Consider the following 25,110-nt stretch of genomic DNA (forward strand, 5'->3'; position numbering starts at 1 on the left):
GAGTATTTTCTTTCATATGTGTGTAATTACTGTGTGACTACAGTAGTATTGCATGAGGTTTGCATGTCTCCTAGTTAGGCCTTGGCTGCTCCTCTACTCTACCCCTAGAGAACCTGGCTTCTAGACACTGACTACATTTCACTAATAAGGGATAACTGGACCTGATATAAAGTGTAAGTACCTTAGGTACCCACTACAAACCAGGCCAGCCTTCTACACAGGCCCACTAATAGCATTTGATTTACAGGCCCTGGGCACCTCCAGTGCACTTTACTAGGGACTTACTAGTAAATAAAATATGTCGGTCAGGGATAACCAATCATAATCACAATTTACACATGAAACACTTGCACTTTAGCACTGGTCAGCAGTGGTAAAGTGCCCAGAGTCCTAAAACCAGCAAAAACTGATCAGACAAAATAGAAGGAAAAAGTCAAAAGATTTGGGGAAAACCCTGCAAAAAGGGCCATTTCCAATAATTGCATTGAAGGGGCATCACCCAATAGTAATTGATCACACAACTCCAGATTGCAACACCAAAAAAATTTCCTAGGTCTGTCATGGAGAACCTCATCCATCCATGTAGCTCCATTTAGGATTGAAACATTTGTATAATTTGTTAGTCCATTGCTCAGCATGTTCTAATCTCAAAGACACTGTTACATTTCTCTCTATGTCTAAACAATAGGGGTCTATTACCAAAGTTAGTCCTCTCATGGGAACAAAATCTGAAAGAAAGCTTATATTATGTTATGAAAAAGTAGTTCCAAATGTCTGTGAGTCAGGAAGAGTGGAGCTTAAGCTCCACATACAGTTCAAGCTGCTCATTACAATATATAAGCAAATCAACCCACTGTTTAAATTTAGGATATCTTCCCCATCTACAGTAGCAAACAACCAGTCTCTTTGTCAGTAACAGCACCAATGCAAGAAACCATTTATAAACAGTGGGAAACTTTGCAACCCACGTAAGAGTGCCACCTGGTGGGGGGGGGGCACTGGTATCTCACAGTTGATCATGGTGGTCAAGGAGGTCAACACCTCCAAGTATGTAATCACTCCACTGCAAGACCAGGACAGCTGTAGAAATTTAGCATTCGGTGTACCGCATATCATACAGCACGAGTCATGATATGAGCCGCCGCCCGCCAAGCGGGAACCGCCAGAAGACCGTACCGCGGTCAAAAGACCGCGGCGGTCATTCTGAGTTTCCCGCTGGGCTGGCGGGCGACCGCCAGAAGGCCGCCCACCCGCCCAGCGGGAAACCCCCTTCCACGAGGATGCCGGCTCAGCCGGCGGAGTGGAAAGGGTGCGACGGGTGCAGTTGCACCCGTCGCGATTTTCAGTGTCTGCTATGCAGACACTGAAAATCTTTGTGGTGCCCTGTTAGGGGGCCCCACGACACCCGTTCCCGCCAGCCAGGTTCTGGCGGTCAAAACCGCCAGAACCAGGCTGGCGGGAAGGGGGTCGGAATCCCCATGGCGGCGCTGCCTACAGCGCCGCCATGGAGGATTCTTCAGGCCAGGGGAAAACCGGCGGGAAACCGCCGGTTTCCCTTTTCTGACCGTGGCTTTACCACCGCGGTCAGAATTGGCCTGGATGCACCGCCAGCCTGTTGGCGGTGCATCCGCGGTCCCCGAATGACCCCCTAAATCTCCATCGGACCAATAGGGCATAGTATGCTCGCTGTAGGAATTTATAATGTATGATTGATACGTAACCTACAACTTGCGGGAATCAGACCAGTCTGGGTACCGTAGAATTTCTGGCTCATCTCCACTCCTCATCTGGTTCCAGCTGAATTATCCTTTACTGGCAGCTACCTATGAGCTGCCCGGTAGCGCATATCTGCCATGATCATGCGTGCACTCGCTAAGCACATGATAAAGTGAACCTTTTTTCATCAGTATGATTACTCCTGGGGCACACAAGGAGTTCTTGGAAGCACAACAATGGGATAATCCCCTATTAACAAAATGAGCCTGAAATCGGGGGTAAGGTGGGATTCCTGTAGAAGGGCAATAATTAGTTATTGTCTATCCAGGTATGCCAGCAGCTGACATGGCATTCCACATCGGACATGAGAGCAGAACAACCCTAAGCTCATCCTGCATAGTGAGTGATTGCAGTGATGGAGACCATATCTGAGTGCATCGTAAAAGGGTGCTATAAAAACAATGGTGTTTATCTCCGACTGTATTGATAATTCTGATGGTTTTTGTGTTACATAACGGCATGAACCTTCCATACAGTGCCCAACCCTTAGCTCACCCACTCAGGTGGCCCAATTCTTCCAGGACATGCTTAAAACCAAAGTCTCATCTAATCAGTGACCCACACCTGCCAACTGCATGGGCGGAATGCATAAGCAAACTAGATAAGGTTTAACACATCCTACAGGACCATGCAGCACCTCTTGTAGTAAAATTGAGGGGGGGTGGTCAGAAGACCATTAATAATCACTTTACATTCAATGGGATGAAGTATCAACATATTGAGGCAGGTTGAACAACAGCATATCTATGCTGATATTAAGAAACACAGATCTACGACTGACCAGTGTGTTCAAATCATAGTCACATCAAGTGTAATTAAAGATTTTGCCGGTGCAATCCTTAATCCAAGTCACTGTGTCTGGCATTTAGGTCAGCTGATCTTGGAAGGCTGCTTCTTTTTTAGCCTTCAGATGAGCGTTTCTTTAAGTATTCAGCAGACTGAAAATCTGACGGTGCCTTCCAGGCAGGCTGGTTATAACATTGCATATGAAACGTCCTCCTTGGCTAACTGCTTTTTGATAGGCAGAAACTTCTGTCTTGGTTTATGTACTTCCAAACAATGAAGCTGCATTACCTTCAAAGGACAGATTGTGTTTTTCCCGGGCGCTATTATGGGGTGCACCAGGGCACTTGTGTGTGTGTGTGTGTGTGTGTGTGGTTGGCGGAGCGGGGTGGGGTTTAATGGTAAGCAATCTATGGGCTCTAACACTAGGAGGCGCAAGAGTGTCTTCAGGCCAAACAGGGTTATTAGTAGTCACTCGATATACTCTTGCATTTTCCCTCTGATAATTGATGTTATTTGATACTGGGGCCACTAAGATATGTACATTATTGTGGTGTGATCTCGCCTCCAAGCCTTCATTTTTGGCCATTATGACATGAAGTACTGTCTCCATACTATGCAATGTGTCTCCTTTGTTGTTGAGATTATCCGTTCCGCTTCTGCTAGCTGACTATCATGCTTTTCTAGTTACAGGGATACAGAGTAGGCCTGGGCAGAGTTTGGGTAGCCACGCTATGCAGAACTACACGAAGTAAAAGAAAAAACTCAGTTGCACAACGTGGAGATCCGCTAGCAGGGAAAGTTTCTTGCCGCACCATTCGCGTGAAGTTTAACGTCACTGGAAGCGCAAAGTACATCCTCCCGTTGGAATTCTCACACGAATGGCACCACGCAGTTCGCAGGGGCGCGGCCATCTTGTTTTTTTTGTGCTTGTTATTGTGCTGGGGCCTACTTTTATATCCCTCTATATCTCCCCCATCCCACACTTTCAGAACCTAGGTTCTCCTAGTTTATATTTTATTTCATTACCTTTTCTCTTTGTGTTTTTATATTCTAACTTTTCTCCTATTTTTTTTGTTTTAATTGCGACTTTTTTACTCTCTCATTTTCTTACCTTACCTTTTTTTTCCCTTCCTTCTTCCTAATCCTTCCTTATTTCTTCCCCCTCCAAATCCCCAGTGCCATGGCAAAGCAGGGGAACGGCAGCGCCAGGCCCCCAACCACAAGCATCAGCCGCCTCCCTTGCAGGCAGCATCAACATGAAGGGGTACAGCCCGCGCCATATTTTCTGAGGTGGATGCCTTGGTGTCCCTGGTGCAGCACCACCTCCTCTCCACCTTGGCAGCAGGTGGCAGGCCTGGGTCTGAGTATGGCCTCTGGGAGCGCCAGCAACGCTCAGAGAGGATGCGTCGGCTGAGTGCTGCAGCTCTGGGGTCTGGCGCACTCAGCAACAGCTTACGCACTGGTTGGTCGATATCTTGGACCTTGAAACAGACCTGCTCGACCTGCTAAACATCGAGGTTGCAGGGCTCAGTGAGTAATAATTAATTAATAGTTGTGTTCTGTGCTAATAGTTTCTTCCTAAATAGCAAGCATGCTGCTCAATCGCAGGTAAGTTAACTTTATGTTACAAATATAATATTATGTGATCGTCATCTAGACAGGTGGTCAGCGCTACCTAATTGTACTTGCTTGTGACGCTTGCTTGGGCTGATTAAGAAGTAATGCAGAGACTCCTCCTGTGCCCTGTCTAAGATAGTCATTGTTAATATTAGTATTAGTGAATTTGCATGTTCTCTCACTTCTCTGAGCCTTTATTTTGTGTAACTCGTACAGTGGCAACTGCCAAGCTTTTTCCTGGTGATGGGTAGTAGTTTTCCATGCATCCAATCTATGCATTGAGAGATTGAGAATGAGATGAGAACTGTAGAAATAATTAATTGCAATTTATTTTGCAATTTATTAGTAATTCCCAAATGCAGTTTAAGAAATTTGGAATATGGTTAGGATATTTGGAATAGGATGGTCCATGATACTAGTATCATATTATTATACAGGCGCTCTGAACCTCTGATGTAGAAATGTTACTGCGTTTGTATTGTCCTTTAAACAAATTAATATTCTTGGAGAGATTATTTATTAACAGTACCAATACTCTTTTCTAATTTATTTTCTTACATCATCCAGCATCTAGGAGCAGTAAGAGGGCTGGTGGTGAGGCGGGTGAGGCAGCTGAAGGGGGCCTCTCCACAAGTGCCGGGGCAGATGGCTCTGCTGGCCCCAGTAAATCCCCCTGTCGTTGTTAATATTAATATTCATTTCCCTAACTTTTACCGCTCCACACTTAGAATTATTTTCTACCTCTTTACTGTGCCTGTGTCCTAAGTTTTTTCCAACTCCACTTTGAGTTATCTGTTTAATAATGTATTCTTATTCCTGAATTATCCTATTTTCTTATTTTCTATATTTCAAGTTTATTTACTCCAAACTGTCTGGCTGTACTAGTGTGCCTGTAGCTTCCTTTCTTCTGCTTTGCCAGTGAGCTTTCCCTCTCCCCTTATGTATCTTATTTTGTGGAGTGGTGGTAAGGCTCAGAGAACCCATGTACTGAAGACTGAATGTCCATGTAAGGTATTCTATACATGTTTCGTGGGAAGAATTTCTTTATCTTGCTCCAGCTTAATCATTAAAAAAAGGTATTTTTGAACATGATCATGTAGTTGTTTGTACCCTCCAATGTTGTGTATGTATTATTAGTATAGTAGCAGTTGATGACTGTGTAAAATGGGTGGAAGTATGAGGAGGATGGCCCCATTGCATTAGCCAATCAAGACCATGGCAGTCATTATGACATTGGCAGTAAATCCCACTTACCGCCATGCTAACTGCGCCAACACACTGCTGCAGCAGTGGATTACCGCCACCCACGTTATGACCCACACATGGCAATCCGTCACCATACAGCCACACACACAAGTCCGCCAGCCCAAATGTCAGTGATAAACTGGTGGTAGCAAAACCCACACCCTTACGCCAACAGAACTACACCCACAGCATTATGACCCACGAATCACTATGGTGGATATTTAATGGCGCTAAACCATTGGCGGTACATACCTCCTCGCTCAAAATACACATAACCTAACAAAATAACACCACATTGGACAATTTGAACAACACACACCTGACACACATACACACACCACATCCACACCACTATAAAACACACTACCCACAACCCTTTACCATTACAAACAAGTGCCACAAGAGAGATAGCAAGACCACAGACAAGACCACAGACACACACCACCATCACCTATACACCATCCACGTACCCCACATCACACACCCTAACACAGTACCCCACACACCCTCACCCACACGACTCACAATACACCCATGGCACCACACTGACAACCCAGGTTCTCGCAGAAGGAGCTCAGGGTCATGGTGGAGGAAATCACCAGGATAGAGCCACAGCTATTCGGATCACAGGTGCAGCAGATGTCATTGCAAGGAAGATGCAGCTATGGCGGAGAATCGTGGACAGGGTCAATGCCATGGGACAGCACCCTAGAACAAGGGACGACATCAGGAAGAGGTGGAAGAACCTGCGGGCGATGGTACGTTCCACAGCAGCAAGACACCAACTAGATGTACGGATGACTGGTGGAGGACCCCCACTTCCTCCTCCACAACTAACAACATGGGAGGAGCAAGTCTTGGCGATCGTGCATCTTGAGGACCTGGCAGGACTAGGAGAACTGGACTCTGGTAAGTCAGTTCTCTATCACTATCACCCCCTTAACTGCATGCCATCACAAACCCCCACCCTCACCCTCACTCCCATCACTTCACCACATACCCCACCATCACAACCCACTCATCCCAATACCAAGCCCTGCATGTAACACCAATGCATGGACACCCCTCACAGACCTGCTTGGACACCTATCAACACTGCATGCACACTGGAGAGAATCACCTAGCCAACAAAATAGCTACTCACTCAAAGGCAAATCTGCCAGGGCAATAACAACCATACAGAGCAACACACCCATGCACAAGATGACACACACAGAAACAATAACACTGCATTTACATCCCCACAGGTCCCCCACCTAACTTCACCGGAGAGGAGGTGCCAGCAACTTCCAGTCCACCCCCAGAAGAGGCCCACAGTGATGACAGCAGCTCTGGACGCCTGGATCACCAACCTGGCCCATCAGGGATCTCTGGACAGTCGGTTACCCAGGCACAGTCCCATACCACCACAGAGCCTGCCCCCTCAGGAAACACCACCACAGTACCCACCCAGCGGGCCCATACCTCTGTCCCCAGGACACGTCAATCAGCAGTGTGTTCACCACTGCAGGGACCCCGGGCCACCCCACAAACACAGGTCGATCAGGGACCTGGGGTCAGTGGCAGTGGGCACACGGTTCAGGGGACAGAGGCACAGGACAACAGTAAAGCTGGGAGGACTGCTGTACGACAGGGAGAGGACAGGCCCTGGGAAACGACTCTCCAGGAGGCTGGAAAAGTTGCAGGAGACCCAGTGGCTGCAGGAGGGACAGTGCGTGGAGAGGACTTGAAGGACATAAACACCACCCTGGTCACCATTGCAGGGGTGCTGTCTGACATGGCCAACAGCATGAGGGAGGCAGTGGCACACCACCGGGCCCCTGACACTAGCCAAACCGATGAACAGCCTTCCACCTCCGCTGCTGCTAGTGGACAGGAGGCCCCGCCACAGGACCAACAGGCCACCAGCACCCCACCCCCTGCAGAAGGAGAACCACCCCGCAAACGATCCCTGTGATCCAGGCAGAAGCCAGAGAACATTGCCAAGACCCCCGCCAGGAAATAAGACTCTCCTCAATGTCACCCTTGTGTCCCACTCTGTCACCCTGTTCACCTTGAACTGCCATAGCTCCACTTCCTATGCCCCCTTGGACAATGCACCTGTAATACAAATAGACTGGACTACAACCTGGACTTTCCTCCATCATCACCCCAGCACACTGCACATCCCCCTCTAATCTTTAGTACTGAAATAAACCCCATTTGAAAAAAATACATGTATGGAGTCTGTCAAAGCATTTAACCATGTATTCGTTTAATAAGCTTTAAACACTGCAATATAACTGTACAGTATTGTATACATGGGAATGACCTGTAGTTGGCTGCAGTCAACACACTAGGAGCGATAGTGGGACACAAATATCTGAAAATAGAGATGCCAAAGGGTACAGTAAGTGGCCATAGAAGTGGGAAAATCAGCCTGCCAGTGACAATGTCAAATACAAAACTGTCAATGTAAAGTGTAATTACAGTGTTCTACCTGTGTGTCACTGAAAGTACTGTCTTATAATAGCACTTCTGTTGTCCTCATCCTCATTATCTTCCTCCCCATCTTCCCTGTCCACAGGGTCCACTGCTGCCACATGCCCATCTCCAGCAGAAAAGGCACCTGGCGACATAAGGCAAGGTTGTGCAACATACAGCATGCCACGATGATCTGGCACATCTTCTTGGGTGAGTAGTATAGGGATCCACCTGTTAGATAGCGGCAACAAAACCTGGCCTTCTGGAGGCCGAATGTCCTTTCCATTATTATTCTTGTTCGCCCATGTGCCTCATTGTAACGTTCCTCTGCCCATTGTCCTGGGATTCCTCACAGGGGCCAGTCGCCATGAGAAGTTGGGGTAACCAGAGTCACCTGCAAATATCGAGGGACAACTGTTAGACACACACTAACCCTTATGGGCCCACACCATACCATACACCAACATCTACTGGGTGGGAACTAGGGCTCACCTATTAGCCACACCCGGTGCCTCTGGAGTTGAGCCATCACATATGGGATGCTGCTATTCCTCAGGATAAAGGCATCATGCACAGACCCAGGATACTTAGCACTGACATGGGAGATGCACTGGTCCGCCAGGCACACTATCTGCACATACATGGAGTGAAAGCTCTTTCGATTTCTGAACACCTGTTAATTTCTCCGTGGGGGAGACAAATGTAATATGTGTACCATCTATTGCCCCAGTAATGTTGGGGATATGTAGCTGTGCATGTGTTTAATCAGGGCAGACAACAATCTGGTCAGCACTATTGAGAACATTGGCTGAGACATTCCTGCTGCCAAGCCCACTGTCACTTGTCAGGAACCACTTACCAGGAAATGGAGCACTGATAGAACTTGCAGAAGAGGGGGATCCCAGTGGGGTGATGGATAGCAGATATCAGGTCAGGTTTCAATTGCGCACAAAGCTCTGTGATTGTGGCCCTGTCAAGTCTGTAGGTGAGGATAATGTGCCTGTCCTCCATTGTTGCCAAGTTCACCAGGGGCCTGTACACGGGGATGTCTCCATCTCTGATTCATCCGCAGCGGTTGCGATCTAGGGTGCAAACGGTGAGTAGCTGGTCAGTATCCCATATTTCAAAACACTACACTGCATTGCATGTTGTGACTGTAACACAGGATTGTTGTATAGGCCCAAATGGTGCATATGTGTACTGTGACACAGTTAGGTGCCATGGCCTGCCCTCCCCACTGAAATGGTGTGGAAATGATGTAATTCCGCTGATGTTGTGCACGGTTGAGGGAGGCGGTCGAAAACCACAGTGAATTCCTTATTGGATCCGATTGGGCCCTATGGGTTACAGGGGCCAATGGTGATGTTCGCCGGCGGTGACGGTACACGCTGCCGCAAACGTCACTGCCATTTTCTATCTGTTCACTCACTTGCTACCTAACCTTCAACAGGAGAGGACCTACACTGCAAGCACTGCTGTGACCTGTGTCTCGAACCGACCATGGCTGGTGTCACTGGGAAAAGGGCCCCTGCCTTCACTGCTGCTGAGTTGGAGAGACTGGTGGATGGGGTCCTACCCCAGTACCGAATGCTGTATGGGCCTCCAGACCAACAGGTGAGTACACTGTGAGCACGATGCATGGGGGATGAATGCATGGTGTGCTGTGTGTGAGGGCCTCTTGTAAGGGGGGGTTGGTGGAAGGGTCCTGGACAGCGTGCTGCATGTATGGTGGGCAATGTCTGTGCGTAAGGGAATGGGAGGGCTATGGTGGGACATGAGTGTAACAGGACGGACGGTCTGACTGATACCTTTTTTCTAAGTGTATTTTTCTGCAGGTCAGCGCCCATCAGAAAAAGGGTATATGGCTTCCTATCGCCAAGGACATGCGGACCCTGGGGGTCTATGGCAGGCAGAGCACCCACCTTCGCAAACAGTGGGAGGACCTGAGACGTTGGGCAAGGAAGGCGGCGGAGGCCCAGCTGGGGATGGCCTCCCAACGAGGATAAGTACAGGCGGTGGCCTATTCGGAGCTGGATGGGGGCTTGAGGGCATCACAGCAGCCACAAAAGGGTGAGTACAGTTTCCAAATATATTACTTGCGCGTGGTGAGGTGGTCTCCGGGTGGGGGATGTGGGCCTGTGGGTGCCCCTAGGCCAGGCCAGACATTGCCGGGTAGGTCCCATGTTGGGCAGGGTATAATGTGAACCACCTCCAAACAAGCTAGTAGGTATCCACTACTGGGCAGGGGTCTTTGGGTCTCTGGTATGCTATTAGTGGCATTAGGTATTACTGTCCATAGCCTGGTGACTAGCATTGTGACTGGTAGTGCATTGCCTAATGTGTAAGGCATTTCCCTGTGTGTGTGTGTGTGGTGTAAGGTGGTGTTGGAGCAGCCACTGACCCCGTGTATCCTTTGTCTCTCCCACTCCTTTTTTGTTTTGTCACCCTGTCCTTCTGTGCATTGGCATCATCTGGTGGAGGGGCTGAGGCCCCGGTGACGTATAGCTGCATCCCACAGAGCCCAGGATGCTGAATCCACCGACGGTGAGGGCACCAGTGGGACAGAGGGAGAGGGGAGCACCACAGCGGAGACAGAAGGGGACAGTTCGAACAGTGATATCTCCTCCGATGGAAGCTCCCTTGTGGTGGCGGACACCTTTGTGGCCACCCCAACTACAGGTACAGCCTACACCCCTGTACCAACACCGCCCTCCCAACAGCCCCTCAGCGAGTTTCCAGTGCCCGCTCACCCAGGAGGGTGGGCACCTCCTTCGCCCCAGGCACCTCATGCCCTGCCCCAGTTAGCCCTGCTGACCTGAGTGAGGAGGCTATTGACCTCCTGCGATACATCTCTGTTGGGCAGTCAACCATTGGCAATGCCACCCAGGGGCTGGCAGCCATTTGCAACAAATAAATGCATTCCTGAAGGGCATTCACTCTGGCATGGCGGACCAACAGAGATCAATCCAGGCTCTGGCCTCCCCTCTGATGGCAGCCACTGTCCCTGTTTCTAGCCTTCCACCTCCAACTTCCTCTACCCCGTCCCATTCCCCTGAGCCCCAACCTATCCCAAGCACACAGGAAGACCAGCATGCACCCAGGACAACACACAGGAGTGGTTCAGGCAAACACAAGCACCACACATCATCTCACAGGCACTCACACAAATACCATCCAGATGCAGACATACCAACATTTACTGCCTCCACTGTGTCCCCTCCTCCACCTCCCTCCCAGTAGCGTCTACACACACACCTGCATGCACTACATTCTCATCCACTACCCCATCACCAGCAAGCCTATCACTACACATCCCTCACTGGCAGTCACCAACCTCCCACATCCATGCACACATCCCCTGTGACCTCTCCCACTGTGTCTGTGCCCCCTCCTCCAAAAGTACACAAACGCAAGCACTCAGACACCCAACAGCCATCCACCTCACAACAGCATCCAGCCCATGCACCTGCACCCAAACACAGCAGACACCTCCTACAACCACTTCCTCTTCCTCCATTCCCAAACCTTCACCCTCTTCGCACCCTAATGTCCCTAAGGAGCTTTTACTCTCCACCGTTGACCTCTTCCCTACCACTCCCCCCCGTCCTTCACGTCGGCCAGGGTAGTCAGAACCCAGACGAGCACCTCAGCCACCCAGTACACGGCCACAGTAGTGTCGACAGCCACTGCAGGTGGGAGAGGATCCCGGGAACCAGCCAGCAGTACTGGAAGTGTGCATGCACCAGGTACATCAAGGAAGGGCAAGGAGGCACCACCAGCTGCCAAAGGGAAGGGCAAGGAGGCACCCCAGCTTCCAAAGGAAAGGGCAAGGAGGCACCACCAGCTGCCAAAGGGAAGGGCAAGGAGGCACCATCAGCTGCAAAAGTGAAGGGCAAGGGGCCAGCACCAGTGGGCAGGAAGGACAGGAGGCCTGGTGGTGGGACTCATTCAGAGCCCTCACCACCAACCATGGTGGTTCAGCCGTCCGAGGCTGCAGGGGAAGGGCTGGAGCCTCCCCCCTCCACTGCCAGCACCACTGCCAGCAGCAGCAGCTCCAGCACCGCCGCCAGCACCGACACCTGCACCGCCACCAGCAGCAGCAGCCCCAGTGGGCAGCAGTCCGAGGCTGCAGGGGAAGGGCTGGAGCCTCCCCCCACCACTGCAGCACTGCCACCAGCACCACTGCCAGCAGCAGCAGCCCCAGTGAGCAGCCGTCCGAGGCTGCAGGGGAAGGGCTAGGGCCTCCCCCCACCACTGCCAGCACCACTGCCAGCATCCGCAGCCCCAGCACCGCCACGAGCACCGCCACGAGCATCGCCACCAGCACCGCCACCTGCACCGCCACCAGCAGCAGCAGCCCCAGTGGCAGCTGTCGGAGGCTGCAGGGGAAGGGCTGGGGCCTCCCCCCACCTCTGCCAACACCGCCACCAACACCACTGCCAGCAGCAGCAGCCCCAGTGTGCAGCCGTCCGAGGCAGCAGGGGAAGGGCTGGAGCCTCACCCCACCACTGCCATCTCCGACACCAGCACCGCCACTGCCACCACTAAGCACCTGTCACCACTGGCGGGCAGTGTGTAGTCCTGCCTCCATGGGCTCTACTGCGTCCTGGACCCTGCAAATCCTGTAGGTGTGACACCCAGGTGAGAGACTGTGACCTTGCACTCGCCAAGATCTGCATCACAGGGCACAATGCCCCCTCCAGAAACAGTGGAAGAAGCCATCCATTCCCCCCATCCTTGCCAGGATGAAGCACACCAAGCACAAGGTCCCCTCCAGAACCAGTGGAAGAAGCCATCCACTTACCCCATCCTTGCCAAGATGAAGCACACTGGGCACAAGGCCCCCTCCAGAACCAGTGGAAGAAGCCATCCACTGACCCCATCCTTGCCAGGATGAAGCACACTGGGCACAATGCCCCCTCCAGAACCAGTGGAGAAGCCATCCACTAGAGAGACTGTGGTTTTGCACACCCCAGGACCAAGCAGTGGGCAAACCACCCACTTGAGAGACTGTGGCTTTGCACTCCCCAGGACCAAGCAGTGGGGAAACCACCCACTTGAGAGACTGTGGCTTTGCACTCCACAGGACCATGCAGTGGGCAAACCACACACTTGAGAGACTGTGGCCTTGCACTCCCCAAGACATCGCATAGGGCATGTTGCCCACTCCAGGACCAGTGGCATTGTACCATCTTCCGGATGAGGTGCCCCCCCCATTTCCCGTCCCCCCGAGGTGCCTGTGTATTTTCGACTTGATACCCCTGCAGTGTTCTCTCCGTGTTGTTGCAGGAGTGAGGTGGGGCCGTGGTCTATGTGTTGTGGCCCACAGACATTGAGGACTGGGCAGTGTCCCTACATTTGTAGATGTGTATATACGTTTGTATTTTGATGCACTAATTCATGTTATTTTATCGTATTACACTCACTTTCTTCAAATCTTTTTGTCCTTGCATTATTCATGAGGGGTAGGGGTGAATATGTATCTGATTGTGTGTATGGTGTTGGGGGTGAGGGTGTTGCATGTTGCATGTGTGTGTCACTCTCTTTTTCCTCCCACCTCCCTTACGTGCTAGGCAGCAGTACTCATCGTGGTCGTCTTCGCCGGCACTGCTGCTCGTAATGCAGGAAGAGGTATACGAGCATGGGGAAAATGTGCAACTCTGGCTCCATGGCATTGTGGTTGTTCCCTGAGTGTCCAGAGGGGAGTCTTTTGACTTCAGTGTTCTGTTTCCGCCGTGCTTTTGATTTTGTTGGTACCGCCCCGGAAAAGGTGGCGGATAGGCCTGTTGTAATACTGTGGGTGGTACATTGTCTTCCGCCTGGCTGTTGGCGGTTAATGCCATGGTGCTTGTTGCTACCGCCGTGGCGGTCGGAGTGGTAAAGTGTCTGTCTGTCTGAGAGGGTTCCGTGGTCATAGTTCCATTTATTTTACTGCCAGCCTTTTGGCGGTATTACCGCTGCTTTATCACTGACCGCCAGGGTTGTAATGAGGGCCCATATGTCCTTCATTGACGAATTCTTGCACCCTTTTATTTCTCTTGAAAAACTCTGATTAATCAATAGCTAGTTCTGCCCCTCCATTACCATTTTTTTTAATTGCCTACCTGGCTTTTAAAAATGTGCCAACCAACAAAATGCACACGTGATATTTTGATAGAAGATAACTCTATAACTGAAATATAGTGAAATATTGCGGTTGTATTTTGCTATTACAAACAATAGAGGGAGGTGTATGTGGCATCTAAATTGTGTAATGTTTTTTTTCTAGCTGCACCGACCACCAGTGCTGGGGCCAGCAGAACCCACACAGGCACAGCTGTGGGAGCAGATGAAGGGGGGAGTCTCGGTGGTGGCAGTGGCAGTGGCAGGCAGTGGTAAGTCCTATTGCTTGCTTATTGACAATTAGTAATATAGTCACTACAAAGGTGTACTAGTGTTGCTGACTCACTCGTCAACACCCTGCTTTAGCAGATGCAGCGGGAGTTAGTTAAGTATTAATGGCCTCTTCTATCTGCAACCCAGCAGACTAATGTTCATATACTGAACTTGAACTGTGATGTGTTTTTGAAAATTGAAAGAAGGATCGAAGGAGAATGGATGGGTGAAATATGAGTGAAGGGACGTGTGTGTGGATTAAAGGGTGCATAATAATCATATAGATGGGTGATGAGGAGGATAATAGGATGCATGGGTGGGTAAAGAATGGGTGAAAGCGTATACGGGTGAAAAGATGCCAGCCCAGGTGGGTGAAAGGGTATGGGTGAAAAGAGTCCATGCCTGGAAGGGTGAATGGACTCCTCAGTGGGTTAGACCTCTTGGATGGGTGAATGGGTGAAAGGATGCATGGGTGGTTGTTGGGAAAATGGGTGTTAGTGAAAGGTTAGTAGAGAGCCATGTTTGGAATCTAGATGGTTTTAAATGGCAAAGAACTGGATGAGAGAATGTAAAGCTTAGCTTAAATGGTGTGCATCAAAGCCAAGGCTGAAGAATAAGACTACTAGAAGAACAAATTTGAAATGAAGAATACATAATTCCTTGGAATGAAGAAACAAGGGAGCTTTTCTGGACGGGGTGTTCTTCTCACCTACTTTACTTGCTTGCAAAAAGATATGGATAGTGCACCACTGCGCAAAGTCAGTAAAGTCCAGTAACACAACGTTGTCTTTTAAAAATCTTCATTTTGTATTATTTCTTTTTCTTGAACAAACGAGCAATCATCCAGCGCGTTTCGTCCTACACAAAAGGATTTCTTCAGGGCTGAAATGTAACACAAAAAGAATGTATATATCACACGAGGACAGAAAAGACAATAAATACAAAAATAATTTAACCACAAAAAGAAAATATACAAAAACGTACAAAAAATATATACAAAAAATCACCTCTAACACACATACTTATGGTCATAAAGAACTCATAATCATAAGAGACAAGGGACACATGCTACCAGGAATGTTATTCACACATATAGTCGATGATGACATATATATTAATATATCACATGACACATATTACTAATATTTACAAAGACAAAATACATAAAACAAAATATAAACACCAGTTTTTAAAAAAAAGGATATAATCTACATGGTTCTAAAGATGTTTATAATATCGCCATCATTCTGTAATTGTTAACAATATAGTTATTGAAAATAAAAAATAATATTAATACATTTTTTATATAGAGAGAAATAAATATGATATCAAACACATCATACCTTATATTTGCATGGTCTTTAAATTGATTGTCTTTCCATATTATTGGAATTAAATGTCTAACCTATTATTACTAAAAAGAATGACAAAACTATGTAATATTCCATGGATTGAGAAACGAGTAACAACCAAAATTATCGACTACCCACACATAAATTTAATATTTTCAACATTTTCAAAAGATGGAAAATTTAAAAAGAGATCAACAAACTCCATAAACAGATAGCCCTACATAAATGGCCAAAAATGCCACAAAGAAAGACCATCAAAAGAGCCCATAATATATATTTTTTTTAAACACAAGAATTTGCACTCTAAAGATAATAACTAAAAGCTTTTAAGAATAAATATATAAATATAGCTATTTCTATTTTACAAAAAACCACAGCTCATAAACCATAACCCCACAAACCTACAAGTGCTTAGACAAAAACATATATTTATAAATTCTAACACCACACATGTACTAATATGCTATTAATTTGTGTTATTACTACAAAACAATCCCAATGGGAGAGGAAATTAATAGGCATACTACAAAACAGCATTCCACAGGATGACATTTACAAAGAAAAGGCATTTGCGGTATGCCGTGAGTATGGGCCACAATACAGATGAAGAATTCCATTATTTCCTTTAAATAGGAATCGCTTGTTAGGTCTCTGTTCTCTCTGTTCTCTCTTTTTTCCCCTGTTGGCTAATTTCTTTTTAGAATTTCACAATTTTAGGGTTTTCTCCTTGTTTTGCCACCATCTACGTTATTGATTACATCCTTCTAAGATGGCTGACACCCCATTTTAAAACGATCAGTTTTTCGTGGCATTTCCTATGTCATGTTATTATAACATGGCATAGTCTGTAAGCTTTATACTTTATGGCTTTATTATAAGAATGTCTTAGGCTCCGTTGGTTCTCAGTATAGTTGACACCAGTTCAAAATGGCCGACGTATTTATGCGATATGAAGAATAATTTTATCGTATAATAGTCGCTATAGCAACTTATATGCATCTTGGGTCCTGTTTAGTATAGAGTATCAGTTTCTTTTTACTTTTTAGGGCTTTATCAAAACTCCTGTTAAGCCTGTATAATGCTAGATGGATCCTATACATCTGTTTATAGAATGGACGACACCATTCAAAAATGGCCGATCTGTTTACCTAAGATGACGACTATTCTTATTCCAGAACGGTCGCCATAGCAATGAGTATGCCACCTGTGTCAAATAATCTCGTTATCTAGATTGCCCAGGGTTTAAAAGCGGATGTCAAGCTAGGCTCAGTTTACTTTCTTTGCCGACCGGGACGGACATGGCTGATCCCTTATGTTATGGGGTAAGCGGTTACTAATTGATTGCAATTTCACGTGCTTCACGGACCTTTCAGGCAGTATTATCGATGACTAGGCATTTAAATTTAAATATACCGCAAATGCCTTTTCTTTGTAAATGTCATCCTGTGGAATGCTGTTTTGTAGTATGCCTATTAATTTCCTCTCCCATTGGGATTGTTTTGTAGTAATAACACAAATTAATAGCATATTAGTACATGTGTGGTGTTAGAATTTATAAATATATGTTTTTGTCTAAGCACTTGTAGGTTTGTGGGGTTATGGTTTATGAGCTGTGGTTTTTTGTAAAATAGAAATAGCTATATTTATATATTTATTCTTAAAAGCTTTTGGTTATTATCTTTAGAGTGCAATTTCTTGTGTTTTAAGAAAAATTATATTATGGGCTCTTTTGGTGGTCTTTCTTTGTGGCATTTTTGGCCATTTATGTAGGGCTATTTGTTTATGGAGTTTGTTGACCTCTTTTTAAATTCTCCATCTTTTGAAAATTTTGAAAATATTAAATTTATGTGTGGGTAGTCGATAATTTTGGTTGTTACTCGTTTCTCAATCTGTGAGCTATCACATAGTGTTGTCGTTCTTTTTAGTAATAATAGGTTGGACATTTAATTCCAATAATATGGAAAGACAATCAATTTAAAGACCATGCAAATATAAGGTATGATGTGTTTGATATTATATTTATTTCTCCCTATATAAAAAATGTATTATTATTATTTTTTCTTTTCAATAAATTTATTGTTAAAAATTACAGAATGATGGCGATATTATAAATTTTTTTAGAACTATGTAGATTATATCCTTTTTTAAAAAAATTGTGTTTATATTTTGTTTTTTGTATTTTGTCTTTGTAAATATTAGTAATATGTGTCATGTGATATATTGATATTTATGCCTTCATCGACTATATGTGTGAATAATATTCCTGGTAGCATGTGTCCCTTGTCTCTTATGATTATGAGTTCTTTATGACCATAACTATGGCGGTCATTCTGACCGCGGCGGGCGGCGGTCGCCGCCCGCCATGCGGTCACCGCCGAATGACCACACCGCGGTCAAAAGACCACGGCGGCCATTCTGGCTTTCCCGCTGGGCCGGCGGGCGCCCGCCAAAGGAGCACCTGCCGGCCCAGCGGGAAAGACCCTGCAACGAGGAAGCCGGCTCCGAATGGAGCCGGCGGAGTTGCAGGGGTGCGACGGGTGCAGTAGCACCCGTCGCGATTTTCACTGTCTGCTAAGCAGACAGTGAAAATCTTTGTGGGGCCCCCACGGGCCCCACGACACCCGTTCCCGCCATCCTGGTTCTGGCGGTGTAAACCGCCAGAAACAGGGTGGCGGGAAGGGGGTCGGAATCCCCATGGCGGGAGGATTCCCTGGGCCAGGGGAAAACCGGCGGGAAACCGCCGGTTCCCCTTTTCTGACCGCGGCTTTACCGCCGCGGTCAGAATAGCCCAGGAAGCACCGCCAGCCTGTTGGCGGTGCTTCCGCTGCCCTCCGCCCTGGCGGTTTCAAACCGCCAGGGTTGGTATGAGGGCCTATGTGTATTAGAGGTGATTTTTTAATATATTTTTTGTATGTTTTTGTATATTTTCTTTTTGTTGTTAAATTATTTTTGTATTTATTGTGTCTTTTCTGTCCTGGTGTGATATATACATTCTTTTTGTGTTACATTTCAGCCCTGAAGAAGTCCTTTTGTGTAGGACGAAACGCGTTGGCTGACTGCTCGTTTGTTCAAGAAAAAGCAATAATAAAAAATGAAGATTTTTAAAAGACAACGTTGTGTTACTGGACTTGACTGACTTTGCGCAGTGGTGCACTATCCATATCTTTTTGCATGTAATCCTTTCAGGATTGCCCCTGTGGTGGCAGGTACCGTGATTTTGTGCACAGGTATAGCAATAGATATTGGGAGACAATATAGTTCACAGAGTTTTAATATTTATGGTAGTCCAAGACAGGTTCATTTGTAAGGTTTAACCCGCCACCGATTCAGTAGCAGTTAACTTTACTTGCTTGGAATGTTTTTTATCAAAGGTTTGATTCAAAGGTTTGGATGGTATTTCAGAATATTCCCTTGACTCACAGTATTTTTCAAGCAAGGCAGGTAATATATATTCCAGCATCCATTTACCATTGCCTATCTCCCTCGCTATGGCCTTTCACCAGTGCCACCCATAATGACCTAACAGCTGCATGGTTCAATTCCGCAGAATCGGCACTGCAATGTTGGCTGTGCAATGTGCGCCTGTCAGCTTAAGTTAATGTGTCAAACAATTTTCAATGCATGGCAATGTAAAAACAAGGTATGTTTCCCTTTCCTTCCTGTGCCCATTGGGTCAGTCAGTACTTCACTCCTTTAATCTTTCTTAAGTTCTGTCCCAGACTTCTGAATAATTTGAAAAATCCAATCTTTCCTTGTGCCACATTTTTCAAGCCAAGTGATAAATATAATTCATAATGGCTTCCATAACGGATTTACTTCTATTAAAAGCCTTCCCTTTCAACATTAGTCAACTACTGTGAGTCACACTACTAGCCAAACCTTAGGCACATGATGATAATGATGATGAGGAATTGACCAGTAAAGTATGTACTCTACCTTACCCTGCAGTTGAGTACATTAAGAAGATTCCTTTCCTAACTGCAAAGAAAATGTATTTTTTGGAAAAAGTAGTTATTACAAAGTGTGGTGGAGGAGGGGCATGAGGACAGTGAGTAAAGTGGACCATAAGTAAGTGCCTTGATTTTCCTAAATGGTAATCTTTTCCCTGTACTGCAGTGAATCGCTTTACCCACTGCCTACTTATGGCGGGCAGGATGTCTTCATGATTGATTATATTATACTACATGGCGTGTTTCACTCTTAGTATTCATCAGTCTTGTAGCCAAGGTAAAAAGAAGAACAGGGCCACTCCAATAAAATAATTTTCTAGCACAGCTGCCCCACTACAGACAGTAACGAGTATGACTAGGGCACCAGCTGAGTTTGTAATGCTACCATTAATTTAGCACAACAGAAGAGAGAAGTACACATTTACTCCATAGTGCATATTATGGCTGTGACAGTTCTCACCTTAAAATTGAATGACCTGAGGTGACCACCAAATGTACTGCTACTGTGCCACTACACTAGATGATTTTAAACAAGTGTTTCGCTCAGAGCTTTGTTTACAATTTCTCTTTTTTCTTTCTTGATATAGCTATTCCTGCCGGTCCACTATCATGGGAGGAAATAGCAGCCCAGCTGTGGCGGACGAAGCTGGAGGTCATACGGCTGAGTACCAGCGGCTGGTGATCATCGAGGAAGAGGAGAATGAGGCGGCAGCAGTTGCTGCCAGTACTCAGGGTCCCAGCCAGGTCCCAGCGCCTCCAGCCCAACAACACCTCTGCTGCAGTGCCAGAGCATCCACCTGCCGCCATATTAACCCTGCTGCCCCCCCACCCCAAGAGACCTTGTTCCAATGCCGCGTCCTTCAGAGACTGACGCTGTTAGAGGCCCATCAGGCACGGAGGGGCTCCTCAGAAGAATCCTGGCCCGCCTTTAGTGCCCTACTCTGCCCCTTTTTTAACCTTTTAATTTGGTGGGTGGGACTTGTTGTGAGTGGAGAGGGTGGGATTGGGTTTTTGCTGGACTTTTCTATTTTTGTGTGTAATTCTTATCAACATTGACAAATGGACAGGTTTTTTTTTAGACATTGGTTGGGGAAAGGGACATTTGTTTGGGGATAAGGGTGGACCAGTTGTGGGTATTTATTCTTTTTGTAAGGGACGGGGAAAATAAATAGTTATTGTAAGGAAATGCCTTCCTTGGCATGGTTACCCCCTAACCTTTTGCCTTTTGTTGATGCCAGTTATGATTGAAAGTGTGCTGGGACCCTGCTAACCAGGCCCCTGCACCAGTGTTCTTTCCCTAAACTGTACCTTTGTTCCCACAATTGGCACAATCCTGGCACACAGATAAGTCCCTTGTAAATGGTTACCCCTGGTACCAAGGGCCCTGTGGCCAGGTAAGGTCTCTAAGGGCTGCAGCATGTATTATGCCACCCTGGGGACCCTTCACTCAGCACATGCACATTGCCTCACAGCTTGTGTGTGCTGGTGGTGAGAAAATGAGTAAGTCGACACAGCACTCCCCTCAGGGTGCCATACCCACCTCTCACTGCCTGTGGCATAGGTAAGTCACCCCTCTAGCAGGCCTTACAGCCCTAAGGCAGAGTAACTATACCACAGGTGAGGGCATATGTGCATGAGCACTATGCCCCTACAGTGTCTAAGCAAAACCTTAGACATTGTAAGTGCAGGGTAGCCATAAAGAGTATATGGTCTAGGAGTCTGTCAGTTACAAACTCCACAGTTCCATAATGGCTACACTGAAATCGGGGAAGTTTGGTATCAAACTTCACAGCACAATAAATGCACACTGATGCCAGTGTGGGATTTATTGTAAAATACACCCAGAGGGCATCTTAGAGATGCCCCCTGAATACCAGTCCGACTCCTAGTGCTAGGCTGACCAGTTTCTGCCAGCCTGCCACAACCTGATGGGTTTCTGGCCACATTGGGTAAGTGAGTTTGTCACTCTGTGGCCAGGAACAAAGCCTGTACTGGGTGGAGGTGCTTCTCACCTCCCCCTGCAGGAACTGTAACACCTGGCGGTGAGCTTCAAAGGCTCATGCCTTTTGTTACAGCACCCCAGGGCATCCCAGCTAGTGGAGATGCCCGCCCCTGCGGCCACTGCCCACACTTTTGGTGGCAAGGCCGGAGGAGATAATGAAAAAAATGAGGAGTAGTCACCTACCAGTCAGGACAGCCCCTAAGGTTCCCAGAGCTGAGGTGACCTCTGCCTTTAGAAATCCTCCATCTTGAGTTTGAAGGATTCCCCCAATAGGAATAGGGATGTGCCCCCCTCCTCTCAGGTAGGAGGCACAAAGAGGGTGTAGCCACCCTCAAGGACAGTAGCCATTGGCTACGGCCCCCCAGTACTAAACAGCCCCTAAATTTAGTATTTAGGGGTGACCCTGAACCCAGGAAATCAGATTCCTGCAACCTGAAGAAAGAAGAAGGACTGCTGACCTGAAAGCCCTGCAGAAACGACGGAGACACCAACTGATTTGGCCCCAGCCCTACCGACCTGTCTCCAGACTCAAAGAACCTGCACAGCGACGCATCCGACAGGGACCAGCAACCTCTGAGGACTCAGAAGACTGCCCTGAACTTAAAGGACCAAGAAACTCCAGAGAACAGCGGCACTGTTCAAATCCTGCAACAACTTTGCAACAAAGAAACAACTTTCAAAGAACTCTCTCTTCCCGCCGGAAGCATGAGACTTCACACTCTGCACCCAACGCCACCGGCTCGAGATCAGGAGAACCAACACCGCAGAGAAGGCTCCCAGGCAACTACGACGATGTAGGCACCCTGAGTTGACCTCCCTGCACCTCCCCAACGACGCCTGCAGAGAGGATCCAGAGGCTCCCCCTGACCACGAATGCCTGGTAACAAAGGAACCCGACGCCTGGACCAAGCACTGCACCCGCAGCCCCCAGGACCGAGAGGAACCACCTACCAGTGCAGGAGTGACCAGCAGGCGACCCTCATCCTAGCCCAGTCGGTGGCTGGCCTGAGAAGCCCCCCTGTGCCCTGCCTGCATCGCCTAAGTGACCCCCGGGTCCCTCCATTGCTTTTAATAGCAAACCCGACGCCTATTTTGTCCACTGCACCTGGCCGCCCCTGTGCCGCTGAGGATGTGTTTTGAGAGCTTGTGTGTCCCCCCCCCAGTGCTCTACAAAACCCCCCTTGTCTGCTCCCTGAGGATGCAGGTACTTACCTGTAAGCAGACTAGGACCAGAGCATCCCTGTTCTTCATAGGCGCCTCTGTGTTTTGGACCCTACTTTGACCTCTGCACCTGACCAGCCCTGTGTTGCTGGCACTGTGACTTTGGGGATGTCTTGAACCCCGGACGGTTGGCTGCCCATGCCCAGGAGACTGATTGTGTAAGTGCTTTACTTACCTGAGAAACTTAACCAAACTTACCTGCTCCAGGAACTGTTGATTTTTGCACTGTGTCCACTTTTAAAATAGCTTATTGCCATTTTAACTAAACTGTGTGTACTACTGTTTTAAATCAAAGTTCTATACTTACCTGTGTGAAGTACCTTGCATTTTATGTACTTACCTCAAATCTTGAATCTTGTGGTTCTAAAATAAATTAAGAATATATATTTTTCTATATAAAAACTATTGGCCTGGAGTTAAGACTTTGAGTGTGTGTTCCTCATTTATTGCCTTTGTGTGTACAACAAATGCTTAACACTACCCTCTGATAAACCAACTGCTTGATCACACTATCACAAAATAGAGCATTAGTATTATCTAATTTTGCCACTATCAACCTCTAAGGGGAACCCTTGGACTCTGTGCACACTATCTCTCACTTTGAGATAGTATATACAGAGCCAACTTCCTACAGTTATGTACAATTCTTTATGCCTAAAATCTTTAATGGGGTGTTTTACTTCGCACTGCTGCCTTTATGCAACGTGTTTTCCTTTTAGTGCAGCATGTTTTCAAATCTGCTGATAGTGTATAACAATTATTTATGCGGTCAGGTAACCATATCCTAATACTCTCCTAGTCCCTGCACTGCATTCAGCAAACTTTGACCCATAGGAATGGGGCCATTGCCATTTTTATTGCCTAAACTAAAAGCATAACAATGCTCCATAATTCTCTTACCTGAATGGATGAAGCTAGTGCTGGATGGTTTCTCTAGGTACCATGGTGGTGTAGTAGTAGCATGCTACCACACTAACAGTGAAGGCATCGGAAAAGAGGTCCCACTCCACCTAGGTGAACTCAAATGAAGATCCTGCACACCAAGTTGAGGTTGTTTTTACCACATCAGCCCCACCAAGTGCGATTAATCAATGGTGTAAATTACTAAGTAACATCTCAATAAATCACACAGCCCATGGGAAGACGGTTAGGCATTTGATGAATGGATGAGAAAGGTGTGAAAAAAGGCAAACACTACACAAACACAATATTGATTTGGGAAATGATCAGCAGCCTGTTGTGGGAGGAGTAGAAAAACATAAATATGTATGACACAGATAACTTTACCTTCTGTCAGCCCCAGTGAGACCCACGTTGGTATAATATATATCTGAAAATGTTCAGTCACCTACGTTTGCAAAATAGTACATATAATTAATCTTGGGGTGAAGCTAACACACACAGTTAAAAAAATAAGATTATTGAAAGAAAAATTATACTAGTCTGTATTGACAAATTGGGTGGTGATCTGCAGTCTTCTTGGATTGCCCCGTTAATCTTCTTGGGTACCTGCCTAAAGCGGCTAGATAAGGTAAGCAGGAGTGTTGTGGTGCAGGAGAAGAGAAGGACTGCTGATTGTAAAACAGAAATGATTATCATGATATTGTAGAATCAAGAAGGATGGAATGGAAGGTAAGCTTCATGGGGAGTTGTGTACCAAGAAGACTCAGAGGTGGCAGAGCAAGAGCAAAGACATTTGCAAACATTTATTTTATGACTGATGTGTAATCAATTAAGTGAGAGTAATTAAAATAACCAACAATCACAGACAAGTGTCAGCCTGTATCGGAATGATCAAACACACAACTGTCATGCTCATCATAACATTTAGCCTAGAACACGTGAATAATGTGACATTATCATCCATCACGTCTGTCTTCTCCAGTTTCCTACAACAGCACCCCCCACCAAGCCATATAGTTTCAAGTTTGAGCCAGCCAGAAGATGCACACAGCAGCATTACATTACCCAAATCAAGTAATCAACGCACCTCTCACCACCAGTCCATTGGAGTAGTCCTCTTAGACTCATCCTCACATAATCCATGTTGATTTCCATTAAGTTGACAACTTCCTTCTTCTGGCAGTTGTTTAAGTTGTCAAATCACACTCTGATTCCTTCCATCATCCTCCAGACTCTGAACAAAAACTATTATGTCCAACTCCATACCAACTGCTCCCGAGAGTCACAGTCTCCCGACCCAATTGACCTGTATGGCATAGCTGTGTTTAAAAGAGAAACATCGAGTAGTATTTTTTTCTGGACTAGAATTGTGTTTGGTAGCTAAATGGACTGGTTGGGTCTTCTTCGACAAATGTGAAAC

Source organism: Pleurodeles waltl, chromosome 7 (assembly GCF_031143425.1).
Source record: "Pleurodeles waltl isolate 20211129_DDA chromosome 7, aPleWal1.hap1.20221129, whole genome shotgun sequence".
NCBI lineage: Eukaryota > Metazoa > Chordata > Amphibia > Caudata > Salamandridae > Pleurodeles > Pleurodeles waltl.